The sequence below is a fragment of the Alexandromys fortis genome, unplaced genomic scaffold (assembly GCF_014885135.2).
Source record: "Alexandromys fortis isolate MF-2015 unplaced genomic scaffold, M_Fortis_MF-2015_v1.1 scaffold_86, whole genome shotgun sequence".
Classification (NCBI taxonomy): Eukaryota; Metazoa; Chordata; class Mammalia; order Rodentia; family Cricetidae; genus Alexandromys; species Alexandromys fortis.
The window spans coordinates 4,532,835-4,550,700 of NW_026067965.1; the positions used below are offsets into that span (position 1 = coordinate 4,532,835).

The 17,866-nt window shown below is 48.2% G+C and overlaps 1 protein-coding gene across 1 annotated transcript in view; it reads right to left on the minus strand.

Annotated features, from left to right (window-relative positions):
* Abhd2 (abhydrolase domain containing 2, acylglycerol lipase) overlaps positions 1 to 17,432 on the minus strand; it is an 83,960-nt gene extending 66,528 nt beyond the window's left edge. Inside the window, exon 1 of the mRNA XM_050153931.1 lies at positions 17,305 to 17,432. The gene's annotated coding sequence lies outside the window, so the exon portion shown is untranslated. The remainder of the gene's footprint in view (positions 1 to 17,304) is intronic.
* Between the last annotated feature and the right edge of the window lie 434 nt (positions 17,433 to 17,866).

Sequence of the window (17,866 nt, forward strand, 5' to 3'; positions counted from 1 at the left end):
GAGCTAAGTGATAAACCCAGCAGAGGATGGACAGGAGGAAGTTCGATGTCCACTCAAGATGTGTCTTGGCACCTTTGAGTTATTTACCACCAGTATAAGTTACTTATCTATTGCTGTGCCAATACCATGACCAAGGTGTTTGGGCTCACTGTTCCAGAAAGCTAGAGGCAATGGCGGTGGGCAGAACTGGCGGCAGGAAGCTGAGGGCCACATCTTGAACATCAAGCAGGAAGCCGACATAGAACAGGATTGACTCCAGGTTTTCACACCTCAGAGCCCATCCCTAGTGACACACTTCATCCAGCAAGGCCCCACCTCCTAAACCTCCCTAAATAGTGCCACTAACTGGACCAAGTATTGAAACACCTGAGCCTATAGGGGACATTTCCGTTCAAACCATCACACTCTCATGGATGGGAGACTTTGGGAGGAACTTCTGAGAGGTTTTGAGACTTGGCCTCATCTACTGAGAACTGGGCAATACCTGAAAACCCGGGTCCCACTCTGGGGCTAATCCTCCTGACTGTTGAAAATCTGAGCCAGCAGCTCACAGAACATGTCCACATGATCCAGATCTTTCTCCCTCAGAGTTTGGGGAAGATGCAGGGTTCTACTCACATGCTATGGGCTTTGAAAGACCCTCCTTCTGGACCACGGCTACTTCAGACTCCCAAGTGATGAGATAGCCCAGCAACCAGACCAATTCCCATTTCAAAAGATGCCAAGAGGCATTTATATTTTTTCAGCATCAGCATTGAGTAACTAGCTCTATTCCAACTAGCTCTTTCCCTCGGCCAACTGCTGCCGCTGACTCTTGGGGCCACCCAGGGAGATCAGAGCGGGTTTCTCATGCTGAAGTTGCTGGAGCTACAGCTCAGAAGACTCCTCAGGAGTCAGCCACAGAGACACACGTGCAACCCCCAAGGTCTGGAAGCAGCAGGATCTTATTTGCAGCCAGCCAGAGCTATAGAGCAAGATATTTCAAAACCTAAATCAGACCCAAACAAAAACCCAATAAAGGCACGAGCATGCACACACACACACACACACACGCCCTTACTGACTTAGAGTGACATCTCTTATAAATTAGATCCTGCAAGATGAAAGGCTGTACAAAACAAGGTCACACATAATTTGATTAAGTAGAAGACATGGTAGATAGTTAAATATATTTATGTTAATGTTGCCTTCAATTTCATTAAAAATATAGACCTGGAAATTCTCTCTTTTTTTTTTTTTTGTGCCAACTCATTCAGGTGATAGTAGTTTTATTTAACTGAATTCTTTAACCAAGTCGTAAGTTTCCAGAGATTGCTTCTGAGTTCCCAGTCAAAAACAAGACCTGGGGCTGCAGAGATGCCCAGCAGTGAAGGCCATTTGTTCAGTTCAAGACCCGGGTTCAGTTCCCAGCACCCACTCACAGGGAGGTTCACAAGCATCCACGACTCCAGTACCAGGGTATCCGATGCCTTTTCTGACTTCTCTGTGGGTACCAGGCATGCACGGGGTACAAATACATACATGTGGGCAGAACACTCGTACAAAGAAGAGAAAATAAACTTCAAAAGGAATTCTTTTAAGAAAAGCAAGAACCTGAAGACTTCACACCGAAATGTCAGGATGGCTACTAACCCACCAGCTTTCACAAAAGAAGCTGACTAAAGTAAAAATAACTGAAGGCTGAGTCACCAGTTAACCGTGAACATTTAATTGGGCACTTTGCATCTACAGAAATGCTGAAGAGAAGCTGGTCTCTCCCGCTTGCAAAGAGGGCAAAGCAGCTGGGGGTGGGGGGTGGGGGAGGATATGCCGTGCCCTAGAGAAGGACGGAGAAACGCCTAGAACCTGCCCCTCCCCGACTCATACCATAAAGAAACCAACCCATGCTGAACAGGAACAAACAAACAAAACAAAAGCCAGCTGTTCCCTCTAGAGATTCCAGAGTCTTCAAAGAGGACATTTCTAAGAAAATATTTTAATAGGAGATTCCATGGCTTCAAATACTGTGTTTTTAAAAACCTATACTAAAATTAAACTCTAATATCAAAGCAAATTCCTTGTTTATCAGAACCTGACCAACTCCACTGCCTCATCTGCTGCAAGGACAGGCCTACACCTACCACCGACCTCTCATCTTCTTCTTTTTGGGTGCAGGGGGTGGGGTAGGGTGGTGGTTTCCAGACAGGGTTTCTCTGTGTAACAGTCCTGGCTGTCCTGGAATTTCCTTTGTAGACCAGGCTGGCCTCGAACTCACAGAGATTCTCTTGCCTCTGCCTTCTGAGTGCTGGGATTAAAGGCGTGAGCCACCACTGCTCTCCTTTCTTTTTGTTTCTCCTTTCTTTCTGGACAGCATCTCATGCCTTCTAGACTGACCCAGAACTTACAAAGCAGCCAAGCATAACTCGAATTCCTGATCGTATGGCCCCCACCTCTTAAGTGTTGGGATTACAGGCACGTGTCATGGTGTCCTGTTTTACACAGTAGGGATCAAACCCCAGGGCTTCATGCACGCTAGACAAGCATTCCACCAACTGAGTTTCATCCCCAGGCCCATCTGCTACATTTTTTAAAAATATTTATTTATTTATTATGTATACAATATTCTGTCTGTGTGATTTTTTCAAAGAGTACAAGTGAAGAGAACAGCTCCAGATCTACAGCAAAAAGAAACTCGGGGCATGTCCCAGGAGCCACACAGACCTGCCGCTCTACAGACAAGCTCCTAGAAAGGAGGGATGGAGGATGGAGGACGCAGGTGGGAGCCAGTGGGAGCATGGCTATCAAGCTGCCAATCTTGCATCTCACCACAGTAAGCATCAAATGGTAGATCCGCATGGGGATCTGACCCACGTGCCAAGCCCTTCACCTCCCCACAGGGAAAACTGATTCATCCCGTCTCCCGACCTACTGGAGCTGAGCTCACGCATCCTCCTGCCCCTCTCAGCTCTGTGGCTCTTATGATGAATTCTATCAGCTGTGAGAGCAATGGCTCTCCTCAGCGCCATACCACTGGGCCCTTAATACAAGGCTAGTCAGTGATGACAGCCCCAGCATCTTCATCCTTCTGAGACTGACAGAAGGCTCTGAGAGCAAGAGAATGCAGCATGCGCAGCATTGGAAGGCACGCTTTCCTTCTTCAAGTTGTTGGAAGCTATGAGGAGGAACAAGAGCCTTTGCCAGCCCACGGCAGCAGTCTTGGAGGTCACATGGGCTCCACTGAGACCCAGTCTCAGATAACATGTGTGAGCAGCCAACACAGATAAGTACCCATCACTGATTGACGCTGAGGCCCTGGGCTAAAAATGAAGGAAGGGGGAGTGTGGGAGAGACACTCATAGCCTCCGCTCTCAGTACTGTGGATTCTGAGAACTGAACCATCCAGGGCACAACCCAAGTGGTAAGACCCAGAAGGGCTAGACTGGTGTCTGGGGCCGGAGGTGGGGGGGAGGAGTGGGGGTGGGGGGGGAGGTATCATGTATATCCTCTATACTTCTACTAAAGCCATCTGGAATGGCTCTCCCCGCAAGCATTGCTGTATGTACCGGGCAGCTTTGGGTGGGCCTCTTACTCTCTGCATATTTTGAGACAGCTCAAGAGCCCACACGATCTATACGAACAACACAGGTTTTTAGAATCAGAGGCCTTGGTGTCTGCATCCTGATTCTGCCAAGGAATCTTATGGGAAATCATATAAACCTCATGTTAATTTCGTCTAAAAATGAGGGAAGGAGCACAGGTTCCTTCACAGGCTAAAGAGGGAAAGAAGCTGAGCTACGGAACTCAAGGAACTATGTGGGTTAAGGGGGCTTTAAAATTATAAAATATCTACAGACATACAAAAGGCTCACAGAACATTTTAAGCTCTTTAAAGAAAGCGGCTTCTTACTCCAGGGTTAGGGAAACAGGCATCTGAAAGCAACTCTAAGGGGCTTTTAACACGCGTGGCCAGGCCTCTGCCGCCAGGCAGCCCTGAGCTTGGCTTTATCAGATCTTTGCATGAAGGATACTGAACAATCTAGAAAAATAAAAATTCAAAAGGAAGCACACTGGGTTGGTATATTTTGGGGTTGGAGCTAAATGAACCGCTTTGCCAAGTAAAGAAATAGAAGTAAGTTCACACCCTCAAATGTTCCTGTCTCCCCATCCATCCAATACAAACACCCTACTGTTGTTGTTCTGGGCCTCGCTCTCTCTTGCCTCCCACTCTAGAAGCAAAACTTCTCAGCCTTTTTGAAGCCCGAGGGCGAGTCCCAGCTGCCACCCTTGGTCTGCCAGCGGCCTTCCTCTTTTGACTTTTGTCCAAATTCCCTTTTGCCTATAACGAACAGGCGCTTGCTCTAAGTCCATTCCCGACCTCTTTCTGTGAAATCCACTGGAAGGAGCAGCGGACAGGCCCCTGTTGGAGCTCCTTCTCTTGCTGGGCCTTCCCAACACATAAACGTTGCCACTTCTTCAGTGTCCTGGGAGGTTAGAAGGCGGCCAGTGAGGGATATGATTTCAACAGAAGTAGGTCGAATCCTTCCCCACAAGCGGGAAGAGAACACAAGCATTTCCCAAAAATTAATCCACCTGCTTTAAGTGGCCAAGGAAGAGTGTCCTTGGCAAATGAAAAGAACAGAGCCTCCTGGAGAGGTGTTCTTATCAACTGCGAGAAGTGTTCCTGCCAGCTCCGGGAGGGAGCGCTTTATAAACGCCACCCTAATCCCGCTGTATCAAAGGCCTCAGCCTCAGTCTGCCCCTGGTGGCTATAACACAAGAAGTATAATCCACAGAACTGTAGAGTGGAAGAGTACGTACCACATCCTGAAGGTCAACAACAAACCCTGGAGGAAGCCAAAGAGGAAGCAGAAGGAGAGAAAAGAGATGGCATCACAGTCGGGGATCCTTGAGGAGAGACGGAACAGAAGGGAGCGAGAAGCGGAGTGTGTACGGACATAGGGGTCACAAGCTAAACTGAGGCTCAGAGTGTGAGGCCGACAGAACCAGAGGGACGGCTCTGGAGTGGGGACCGTGAGTCACCATGGAATGACGTAGCAGCACTCTACTTAAAAGGGGAATTCCAGGAGTCAGGCTGGAAGATGGTGCCACAGGAACGTTGTCATGGCAGTGGGTAACGAGCCGTGGATAGCCTACCGTTCATATGAGGGACTGACGTAAGGCTGGAGGTGTGAAGAACATTTGCTTGGCTGCTGGAACCAGACTCTCAGCTCTGCTGGGACACCACCGGGGCCACAGCGACGGTCCTCAGGGGCATGTAACTCATTTTGTAGGAATTTCTGTATGGGGACCTATCTCCTGTAGACTCTAAGACCACCACGGCCCTCCTTCACATGTAAATGCCCGCTCATGACCAGAGAATTCGCTAGTCTCATCTCTCCATAAGAATGATGAGTTATCGCATTAATCTCCACGCTGGGGATGCCAGCCAATGTCTTCTAACGAGATTTTCCTATTGACATTCTACACAGATGGACACTCGGGTGTTGAGCACATAGCAGACATCTTGTAAACAGATCAAGCCAGCGGGAAAGACTCCATTAGTCTGAAGTACCTCCACTGTGATCCCGTAAGCAGAATTGCCTTGCCAGTGTGCTCCATTAGGTTGAGAGGTGGGCAGCTAGCTGCCTTGCTGCTGTGCGCTGAGAGAGAAAACTCACTGTGACCTGGACTGGCGGCAGCTTTTGGGTATTTTAAAGGCCACCTTGCAGAGCTGGCAAAACATATCTCCATCCAAAATGGAGGTTTTAATTTTCTGTCATTCAGAGACGCTACTGTCCAAGGCTGTATTTCTCCTACTCTCCTCCCTGTGTGACTGAAGAACATCTCAGTAGGCCAAAAAGGAAGCAATCTACTTCAGACACGGCTGCCTCACAAACCAAGATAACTCACAGGGGAAACAAGCGGTTGTAGGCAGAAGGAAGGAGACAGAGCTGGGAACCTCTCCATGGACCTGAAGAAGCTGACACCCACTGCAGACCTCTAGAAGGCAAGCCTTCCGCAGCTCTGGTGAGACCGCAGAGGCCACAGCAGTCTCTAGTGTCTTCTAGGGGACATAAACTCATTTGAACAGCACTAGTCCTAGATTAATCTAGACCAAGAAACCAGTCAGATTATAAAATGAGCTTCCTTCTTAGCATCTGAGGGAAACAGAGTCCTTTAGAACAACTGGGGTCCAGCAAAGACTTCCACCACCTGAGAGATTTCCTGATTAGTAGTGCTGGCAAGGGAGGGGAGCTACTCCTGGGCTCTCGGGAAAGACAGATTTTGCCTGATGTGCAGCTGTATTACACACTACTTGCATGATCTTGGACCTCTTGGCAGCCCATTAAATGGATCTGATAGGACCTTCCTTGAAGAGTCATTGAGAGGCTTAAAAGAGGTGGGCAGGGTCGAGCACCCTACGCCAGAGTGTCCTGCTATTATGAGTTTAAATATACAAACACTATGCAAATTTGGCAAAGGTGTGCTCCCCAGAGAAGGCAAAGAAGGGGCTTGCTGTACCCAAGACCAGAGGACCTCCTTCCAGAACCAAACAACAGCTCTTTCCGCTTGGTTAGTGGGCTGTCTGATCTGCCTGTGAGCCATCACCACCTGCCCACCACCAACATTACCAGGTACCAAGGCAATGGTTGGATCACTTGTATGAGCGACTATCCCCCATGCGCATGCGTGCACACACACACACACACACCACATACATACATATACATACACCACATATCCACCACACATACACACCACCCCACACACATACATACCACCCCCCGACTCTCCCCATACATACCACACACACATACATACTGACACACACACACACACACACACACACACACACACACACACGAGTGCACAGCCCGTCCATTATTGCAGACCGTTATTACTCCATCACCCACCCAGGCTTGTGCTGGGATCCAACATCACATCTGGCTCTGACATATTATCTTTAACACACTAGACCTTAAACGAGGAACAGAAGTGGACGACGGGAAGTGTTCTACTTGGGTAGCTCCATGGTTTATCAAATGTTGGTGATGCTAACACATGACCTCAATCATTCCTCAAACAAGACGCAAAATGCATGTGTGCTGACGGCAGAGGCCAGCTTCATAATTTACTACTTACAAAGTGTACGCTCAGACATTACCTCATTTGGTACTTGCAGCAGCTTTGAGTATTATGAACGTAGCAAGGAAACTGAGGCCCAACGACCCCTCCCTGTGCTAGGCTCTTGGAACATAGAGGGGGGGGGTAGCGGTTCCCATGTTAGAGCTGAATGGAGCCCACCACTTCAGCCCCCTTGACAGGAGTTCTTTCCCATTCGCAGACAGACATGAAGACATCTGCATTCCTGTATGAGCTCTACAGTGACAAAGTCAGCGCCGTACCACCTTCCTCTGTCCAGGCTGAAGTGACCTGGGATGGATGGTATTAATGACACACCAAAGGAAGGGGCTATTTCCCAATCTGGGAAAAATATCCTTGGCCATCTCTTCTCCTTGGCATTTTCCATTGTCTCACTAATCAGAAGGACACATTTTTTTTTCCCCAGTGGCATTGACAAGAACAAGTGGGCAGGGCTGGAGAGATGGCTCAGTGGTTAAGAGCATTGCCTGCTCTTCCAGAGGTCCTGAGTTCAATTCCCAGCAACCACATGGTGGCTCACAACCATCTGTAATGAGGTCTGGTGCCCTCTTCTGGCCTGTAGACGTACACACAGACAGAATATTGTATACATAATAAATAAATTAATTAAAAAAAAAAAGAACAAGTGGGCACTTTATGTACATTTCAGGCCTGAAGAGGGAATTGCAGCCAGGGTATTTGGAAGCTGAAGTTCACAGTATGAATATAGTTCAGGCTCCCTCTTCCCCCAGGGAGTGTGGAGCCAGGAACACAGCGAGCCTCCTTTAGCCTAAGCACAGCCAATGGAGAGGCACACACATAGTCAATGGTGCCCACGCCCCCTGGAGTGCTGAGAGCAGAATCCCAGTGCCGTCTCCAGCACAGAAAGAGTCCCATAAGCATCGCTGGACGCATGAAATCACAAGTGAACCTTTCCCTGCCTCGAAGGTCCCAGTGCAATCACAAAATCCTAGGAAGGTCGATTTTCCCTCCACTTCCAGGAATAAACAATTTCATAAATGGCTACGTGAGAAAAGCGATAGGCTGCCAAATGACACATGTGGCGACGCCCTAAAATATATCGTTCCGTGTTACCTGAACATAAGCAAGGAAGAGGAAAACATGGGCAATATGCTAGCAGCTATATAAAACAGGAAGAAAGGGATGTTAATGCAACACCCGTCTACGGCACATCACATAAAATGCATCTAAAGAACACACGAGGCACCAGTAACGGTCATTACTTCCGGAAACACTCTTCAGCCTTTACTGTGACGAACCTGCCCAGGTCGCGCTGCCTCAATGCACTGGCTGCTCAAAAGCAGATAAAACTCTCTACAGTACAAAATACCCAGTTTCTTCAATAAACCACGGGGGAGGGGGTGAGGAAAGGGGGACCTAGGAAGCTTAGGAGGAGAGAGCTTGCCTAGTATGTGCAATAAGCCAGGCATGGTGGTGCACACCTGTAATCCCCACATTCAGGCAGTTAAAAAAGAAGAACTATGTGTACTTCAGGTTAACCTGAGCTACACAGTACACCCTGTCCCAAACAACAACAACCTCATCAAGAGACAAAAATACAAAGAGACATTGTCATAAATTGCAGAACAATGAACTAGAACGATTACAGTCAAGATCAGCCCATGTTCAGGGTGGTATGGGTGGTATGGCTGGAGAACGGTGACATTCAATGAGTGAGCGCATACTGGCTGTTTAAAGGATTAGGGTTAATTTCTTTAACTGTTAGATGTGTAATAAAAAGGGCATTTTGAAGAGATATGGGAACATTTAGATGCAACAAAATGTTTGATAAATTGACTTTAAGATAAATAAATGTGAGTTGGGCAAATTAGCTAAAAGAATATAGGAAACTCCATTACTCATAAGCTGGAGATGGGCCCTGGGGTCAGAGGGCTCACTACGTGATTCTGTCTACTGTGTACCTTTAAAATTCCCACACTAGAAAACTACCAAGTGAGTGAGTGGTAAATTAGTAACAGAACTAGAGCCTTGGTAGCCAAGGAGATCCAAATTTGCCCCCAGCTTCCAGCTCTAGTCAAGCTCAGGGTGATGGCCCCTAGGCTCAAGTGTCACCATGACAAGTTTTGGCTGCCAGCTGCCGCCATTGTGACATTGTGTTTAAGTCATGCAAATGATTTATTTTATCTATTATTTATCGTACTATTTATTCATTTGAAAAGTTCCTGCCTCTTCTCTGTGCTACGCCCATCTTTGTATTTTTCTCTGTACTGGGGTTTCCTAGCTCCAACTCATCGGGATTTCCCACACATAAATGAGGGGTACCAAGGCTGTATGTGTGGACCCTGATATCATTAGTACTCCTAACAGTCCCGGATGGGCCTTTGTTATCATTCACATAAAATAAAGAAGACTGAGTGCTGAGTGTTCACCTCATGAGACCTCAGGAAACCTCACACATAGACCCTGGGCCCTGGATTGGGAAATTTCAGCCCAAGGTCAGAGTCCTGGTGCTACGGAGGCAAGCAAACAGGACCTGGACCTGATGAGAAGTCACCCCCTGACATGCTACAGCATAGGCTTCACAGGCTTGCACACACACTTCTGAAAAATGCACGTGTAAACACTGCCAAGTGGCTTCCCTAATCCTAATCCTTCCTTAGTGTTGTTGAGCTCAAGCTTCAGCCTCCTCCCCACCTTTCATTCCTTAAGAAATCCAACATGGCACTTCACATACAAACGAATCCAGACCCTGAGGAGGTAAAGAACAATCCCCCCTATCAGTTTTCTATCCTTCTAACATGAGAGAAACTCATGGCCTGTACCACCAAAGATGTTGGTCCTATAAGCCCACCAAAAGTACCACTTCCAGAGCAAGCTGGACCAAATGGATACCCTGGTTTCCCAGACTGCTGAAGGAGGCTGAAGGAGCAGGAAATAGAGGTCCTCCCAAGCGCCATGACTCAACAGCCATCAGGATGACTTTTTGGCCTGTGTAGAAGAGTCCCTGTATTGTACGATGCCTGTCTTCCTCAGATGCTAACCGTCAATGAGTTTATTCATAAATAAAATGAAGGTGATAAGCAACGGTAGGCTTGCTTTCCTTATTTGAGAAAGTTTGAATTTGGGTGAACTTGTGTTGGACTTCCTGATTTTTCTCCCACTGGCCTCAGTGATATGACTAAGCAAACCGTTCACTAATAAACATGCAGAGTGATGGTGCACAAACTGGGGGCATTTGGGAGCATTTGTCTCTTTTATTGGAGAAAGGATGGAAAAGAAAAACTGATGGCAACACTCCCTGTCCTTTGTACATGAGAAGATATCTGTGGTGCAAATGGAAGGACACTGTGGGTGCCCAGCAGTGAGCTAGGACCAGGAAGCCGTGACTCGAGAGAGGCCTCACTGGCATCATCAACATTCAGTCATTTCCAAGGTGACTTTAGACCAGACTCAGAGGAAAATAAAAGCAAGACAGAGGCACAGGCACATTCAAAGAAAACCCAAAGCCCACAGGCAAAATCTAGGAACCACAGAAAACCAAACGATCATGTTTAAATCCACGGTGTGGTTATTTAAAACACAAGTATAGCCACAGGAAACTCCACTGTGAAGAACCAGGAAAACCTCTTCTTAGACCCAAAGAAAGTTTTAGTTAGAAAAAAGCTGGCTTGGATCAGAACTTGGAAGTGGCAAAATGATTTGGAGAACCTGGGAAACACTTCCAATCAGGTCAACAAAAGTCGTGTATAGATTTGGGGGCAATGGAAGTTGCCAGAGCTGGTTCTTCCTGAGGCAAGAGAAAAAAAAGGTGTGGCACGTATTAATGCTCCCCAAACAGGAAGTCCTGAAGGGAAGGGCAGGTTTCTCTCTGCTGTTCAAGGGTGAGAACACAGAGGGCCAGACAGCAGGAGCTGGAAGTGAAACTCTGGACGTCGGAGAACACAGCGAGTTGGCTCTGGCTTGGCCAGCACGTTCTGCCCAAAGGACACGGTTGGTTGGGACCCAAGGATCTACGTGTCCCCCATTCTCCACTGTCCCAGCGTTCCCTCACAGGCTAACTTCTGCCTCTCCAAGCATTTTCTCAGGCTCAGAATTCTAGTGAGGGGCCAGAAGCCAGACAGATCCCTGACAGGTAGATAGGGAAAGGGGGTCACATATCAATAATAAAATGGCAAATTTCCGGCTTCTTCCTTGCCCTCCTAACCCTAGACAAAGGCCTAGTAGGTTTTCTCTCCCACTACCAGACACCCCTTCTGGCTGACCTACCTGTCCAGACTGTCAGGTATTCAAGGCTGGTCCCAAACATGTTTATTTGAAGCCGTGCGCCTATCAGCTTCCCTTTCTTTGTTTAAGTTGACCAACCCAAAAGAAGGGGAAAGGGACCCATCCCAGGCCCAGAAACACAATTCCCTGCCCTGGTGGGGGGTGGGGGAGGAGGTGGGGGTGGGGAGTTGGTGATCTTGGTTTCTGAATACCCTCTCCACGTTGTGGGCAGTCTTTCTGTATGCTTTGCTATGTGTGTATGCTAATTCACTTTTAATACAATGTGTTGCCTGATGCTGCCTGCTGTTGTCTATAGAGATTTTTTTTTGCCCCTGCCTTTTAATTCTTTAATTGGTGGAGAAAATGAACCAGATCAAGACCCTCAGACAGCAGAGTAGGGCAAAGCGAAGAAAAACATCTGTCTCCGAACTCCCCCAGAGTGCTGCTTTACGACACCCATGCAAAGCTGCCTAACACGAGGGCTTCCCAGCATCCTCTAGAGCAGAAAGATCTAAAATAGACGGCCTTCGTGAGGGGTGACGTGGAAGCTCGTTTCATCTTGCCAAGAAAAATTAAGTAAAAAAAGTAAGGTTTCAAACAGCTTGCGTGGTGGGTGCTACCACTGTGTGAAAAGGGTGGGGCACATGGTGCACAGCAGACCACAGGCAGGGAATGGACAGGGATGGGGCAGAGGTGCATTCACTTCCTCATCTTTGCACTTCTCAAATATTCCCTCATCATATAAACGTGTAGCCATCTCCCCCCCACACACACACACACAAGAGACAGACTCTCACACTGTAATGCAGGTGGACCCAGAACTTATGTAGCCCGAGTTGACGCTCCTGCCCCAACATCCCAAATAATTGATGTAAGCTACCACACTTGGCTTTGTAGTACCCACAAAAAAAAAAAAAAAAAAAAAAAAAAAAACTAGCCAGAACTGCATTTTCCAAGCGTGACATTTCTTATTTTGTTTATTGATTTATTATATATACAGTGTTCTACTTTCATGTATGCCTACAAGTCAGAAGAGGGAGATCTGCAAGTCAGATCTCATTATAGATGGTTGTGAGCCACCATGTGGGTGCTGGGAATTGAACTCAGGACCTCTGGAAGAGCGGCCAGTACTCGTAATCTCTCCAACCTGAATACGTTGTACTTTTCAATGTATATTTTCTTCAAGTAAGTTTTAGTGTGGTCAAAAAAAGTGGTCCAGCAGATATAGGTGTCTGTTGCTGAACATGACAATCTGGGTTGGATCCTAGGAACCCACAGGATGGAAGGGGGGCACCAAACCCCCAAACTGTCTAATCACAGCCTTCATACCATGGCATGGATACACCCACATACATAAATACAAACACAGTGAATAATAAGATTAAAGCATTAAAAAAATTAAACAACAATAACAACAAAAATCAAGCTAGGTGTGGGGGCTCACACTTTTAATCCCAACACTCAGGAGGCAGAAGGAGACAGATCTCTGTGTTCGAGGCCAGCCTGGTCTACCTATTAAGTTTTAGGCTAGCCACAGCAAAGAGAGACCCTTTCTCAAAACAAACAAACAACCACCAATATTTGATTTAAGAACATTACATTTTAAAAATTTAAATAGAGCCAATTTTAAAACAAAATAGGTTTTGTGTGATAAAGCAGACTTTACCACTCGCTGGTCTGGTTATCAGTGTTCCCAACATATACCTGGCGAAGAATGTTGTGCGCTAACGAGCCTCCGCTGACTGGGGAAGTGGTTCAGTTGGCAGAACGCCGGCTCTGAGTTCTGTCTCAGCACTGTATAAGAAACTGGCTTATTAACGCAACAGCCTAGGAGCCCAACCTCTCCAGACGCCCAAACAGGGGATGAGGAGTCAAGATCATCCTTTCTCCCAGCCAGTTCCTGGCCAACCTGGGCTCCACTTAAAGATACAAGTCAGAAACTATGCAAACTGGTGCTACCAATGTCCGGAGTCTTTAATCCACTCTTTACCTGACTGTTGCCTAATGATTATGATGGATCAGAGACTGGGTCCGTGTGTAACAAGTGCTTCGTCCAACTGGCCCAGAACACACACCTCAGGGTCATACTGGGGTTCTTCATCAGTCTACTGCAACCATTTTATAAGCTGACAAGATTTAATTCCCATGTATGATGCCCTGGAACCAAGATAGGCAAAAATAATCTGTAAATAGAAACCGATCCTTAAAAGAAGATGGTGTAGTGGATGGTGACACCTGTGATCCCAGCACTTGGGAGGATCAAGAAATCAAGGTCACCCTTGGGTGTACAGTGAGTTTGAGGCCAGCCTGGGCTACAAGAGGGCCTGGCCCAAAACAAAGCCAAAACCAGTTCTTATGGAAAATAAGTCCAGCACCCATATGTTATCAACACTGAACAGAAGCACAGGGTTTAAAATGGCTATAATCACTGGGCATCAGGGCCGCATGCTTGGAATCCCAGGACCCTGAAGGTTGAGGCAGGAGGACCATGAGGGGCCAAGCCTAGACTGACTATGTAGACCTGTCTCAAAAAACACCACCAGAGACAGACAGAGAGAGAGACAGGGAGACAGAGAGAAGAATGAATACTGGGCCATGAAAGGCTGTTGTATCATCCTAATACTCGACCACATCAAGAGGTTCCCCCACCCTTCCAGTGTCTGTTCCTGGGACAGCCAAGATGAAATAGAAAGACTCACAAGACCTCATGGCCTGAGTCATCAACTCTTCAACTGGTCAACGAGGGTTCAAACCCCACAGCCAATAAAAATGCAAATACTGTAGGTTATGGTCTTGGCAGAAATTCTGCCAGATGGGATTCCTTTACACTGGGAATGTCCATCCGCCAGGGGTTTTCACAGAACCAGATTTTAAGAGAAAAGGAAGGAAGGAAGGAAGGAAGGAAGGAAGGAAGGAAGGAAGGAAGGAAGGAAGGAAGGAAGGAAGGAAGGAAGGAAGGATATAATATCCTGTCTGCCACAGGGCCAGGGCTGTGCTATGCTCTAGGGCAGGAGCTGTGCACTAAACGGTGGAACCCTTGTACATGCTCTGTCAGAGGTGACTCTGGGAAGGAGGGAATAGCAGTGGCAAGGAAGTCATCCTTCTGTTAGAATGTCAGGGGAAACGGGGGATGAGCAATGTGGCCAAGGAAGGAACCATTATTCTAAAACAGCGGAGTGGTGAAGAGCCAAGGCAACAAACAGGATCATAATCCTAGGTGCCCATAGTAATCAACTTTGGTGACACCTAGAGAAAGGGATGGCGTTTCTGCAAAAACAAGAACAAACAAACAAACAAACAATAACAAACGAAGAAACAAAAGTGACAGGCATCTTTTCGTTTACAGGAAACTGGCCCCGGACACAGACGGCATTTTCAATACAGGTCAATTCCCTTGGAACCCAACGGACTTCAAAAGGCATCAAAGAGGGAGTGTAAATGAAAGTGGGATTAAAAAGGGATGAATGAGAAAACTCCTGATAAAATGAGAGGAGAAAGACAACTCTATTGCATTGCCATCTGGTTTGCTTCAAGCTCTGTTGAAAAAAAAAAGGCGGGGGGGGGGGGGAGCGGAGCAGGGGAAATGCAGACAGAGGAAAGAACAAGTAGATGGCCATGGCCAGCAAGGGTCTGCCCTGCACTTGTGTCTCCGCCAGGCTTCTGCTGCCACTCCCCCTACTCAAATGACAAGGGAACTTGCTTAAAGGCACTCAGCACATGATTCCTGAACTTCCGAAAAGCACTTAATTCGGTTGGCTCATGAAATCTTAATCTAAAAACATTCATCCATTTATAATCAAGCTGAATCACACTGACAACTGGGGAGGCAGGCCGGGCGGAGAGAATGCGAGTCTGGAAGGACACCGTGCAGACTGGGATCCCGGGGACTTCGGTCTACCATGTTGAGAGATTCACTTTCACTTCCTTCAAAGACGACAGAAACACCGGTGTCCAGGAGGAGTGCTCACAGGGTGACAACTGACAGAGGAACTACATTGTCTGATTTAATATGAGGAAAACGGGGGGGGGGGGGGGGGGGGNAGGGGTTGATTTTGGGTGGGAGGGGGGGGGGGGGGGGGGGGGGGGGGGGGGGGATGGTGCAACTAAGGAACTTGTGTTAGGATATAGACTACATTTCGGCGGGGGGTGGGGGAGGAATATTGGGTGGTGGATCTGAAGAAAAGCTAGAGAGAAAGGTAACAACACACTAGTTAGTAAATCTGTTATGGTTACCATGAGCCAGGCACTGTTCTAATGTTCCCAATAGTGCCTATTTCTCCGTCTTTAACCAAGGTGCCAACATTGTCCCTTGCCTTACTGGTGAGGAAACAGGCACAGAGAGGTTGGATAACTGGTCCCAAGTTACACAGCTGAGAAGAAGCAGGACTAAGATTCAAACCCAGGCACTGAGACACTGAGGTCTGTGCTTCTAACCTGTCTGAGCTCCTCTAGAACTTGTATAAAGAATGAGAACCAGGCTGTGTGTAAAATTTAAGTCATGCCCAGGCTAGATCTAGGGTCAAAAGTTTAACTCTTAGTCATGACCCTGTGATGACCGGCCAGCTTTGTGACCATCCTGGGCCTTGAGTTTCTTCATCTGTACAATAAGGGGAATGGGGTAGATGAGCATTTTAGGTTAAAAAGATCCTAAGTTCATGCTGGCCATTAACAGCACAGACTGGCCTGCTTTCTGGCTCGCCGAAAGCTTCATTTATTCTTACGTGGGCAAGGTGAGTTACAATTACTTCTGCTTCTTGACCTTCAGAAGATTATGTCCCTTCTATTCAGGCAAACAAGAGAAGGCAGTGAAGAGGGAAAATGCACTCTGCTTAATGTGGTTGTAACCCAATGGCCCTTGAAAAGCTCTGGGCACAGATCATGTTGACTCTGCCAAACCTGCAATCTCTCCTGCGCCTGTTCTCAGAACCTGCCTGTGGGCCAGGTAAAACTGATAAGCCAGAGGTGGAGGCACTGAAATAGAGGAACCGGAAAGAGTAACCCTAACAGCGCACTGAAATAATAAACTCGGTTAACTCATCTTTTGGTATAATCTATTCATCTGCATACAGGCATGCACACACGCACATGAGAGCAAACACCTCAAAAATCATTATGGGTGAATTCAACACCCCCTTGGAATCTAGTGGACTATGGTAAGTATCCCCCACAACCTAGTCACTAAATGTTGACCAGCGTGCATTGGTGGATGGAGAAAGGCCTTACTGATGGATCATACAATCCTTCCCTTCCTAAGCATCCCAGACAGGTGGCTGTCATCTGGCCGCTGCCGCCTAGGCACTTCCAAGGTCGATGTTCTGGCTGCCTAGCCTGGCAGGCAGCCCAAGGCGCTGTTGGACAGAGCTTGCTGTGGGGGAAAGCCCACGAAACACCTAGAACAGTTGTCCCACAAGCTCAATAAAGTGCGCCTCCAAGTAGGTCAAAAATTGCTTCCCTAGAACTTGAACCCATCAGTCGTAGGGAGCACCGGGATCCCAAAACGCAGAGGCCCAGCGAATATCCCGGGCTTGTAGTCAGGCCCTTTCAGGTTTCCAGCATCCTGTAACCCTCTTCCCCGAGTCTGATCCGGTGGATACCTCCCCAGGCCCAACAGTGAGCATCGATAGGGAACAGGGGATGGCAGCCAGGAGGCCTCTGTCGGCCTTGTCCCCAAGCTCGGTACTTCGAGCAGGAGAGGACAAAGGACCTTCAGGAAGGCGTATCCCACCCGTGGTTTGGGCTGCCCCGCTACCAGACAAGCTAGTCCTCCGGACCCCCACAGTGCCAGGTGACAGTCCCCCAACAGTCCCCACGGATCAGGAGCACACAGGCTGCGGCGCGATGGGCCGAGCCACGGGGGGACCGAGGACTCGGGGTTCTGGCTCGATGCCTCCAGAGAGCAATCGCGGCTTGGTGAAGCTCGCCCAACCGAGGTTTTACCTGCGCTCGTTGACTCCAGCGGTGCAGCTAGCCCGGAGTCCGATTCCCGCAGCTCCGCGGCTGCCGGCTGCGCTCATAGAAATACAGCCGGAACCCCTGGCCAGCGCAGCTCCCGCCGCTACCGGCCCCGCCCAGGCAACTGCAGCCACGCCCCTGACGACCGCCTCTGTCACGCCCCCAACCCAGAGTACCTCACTGCTTATTGGGTAGCGCAGCCGCCACTCTATTTGCTAGCGCGCTCATTGCGCCTGGTTGACAGCCCATTGGTTGGTGTGGCTGTTGCTCAGGGTGGAGGCGGTGATTCTTAGCAGACAGTTCTTCTACAATTGGTTACTTTTGATGTCTTTGGCAAGTGGGCCAAGACGCTATTGGATAAGGGCCGCCCCAAGAGGCGGGATAAGGGGAGCCGGCTAGAGGGTGGGTTGTGTTTGATGGTTGATAGGGGTGAGGTGATGGGAGAGGTCCTATTGTGACTGCTAGCTGGGTTCTGGGGCTGGAAAGGTCTGGAATCCCATGGGCATGAATGTGGGGGAGGGGGGGTGATAGTTCAGCTGCGGGGTTC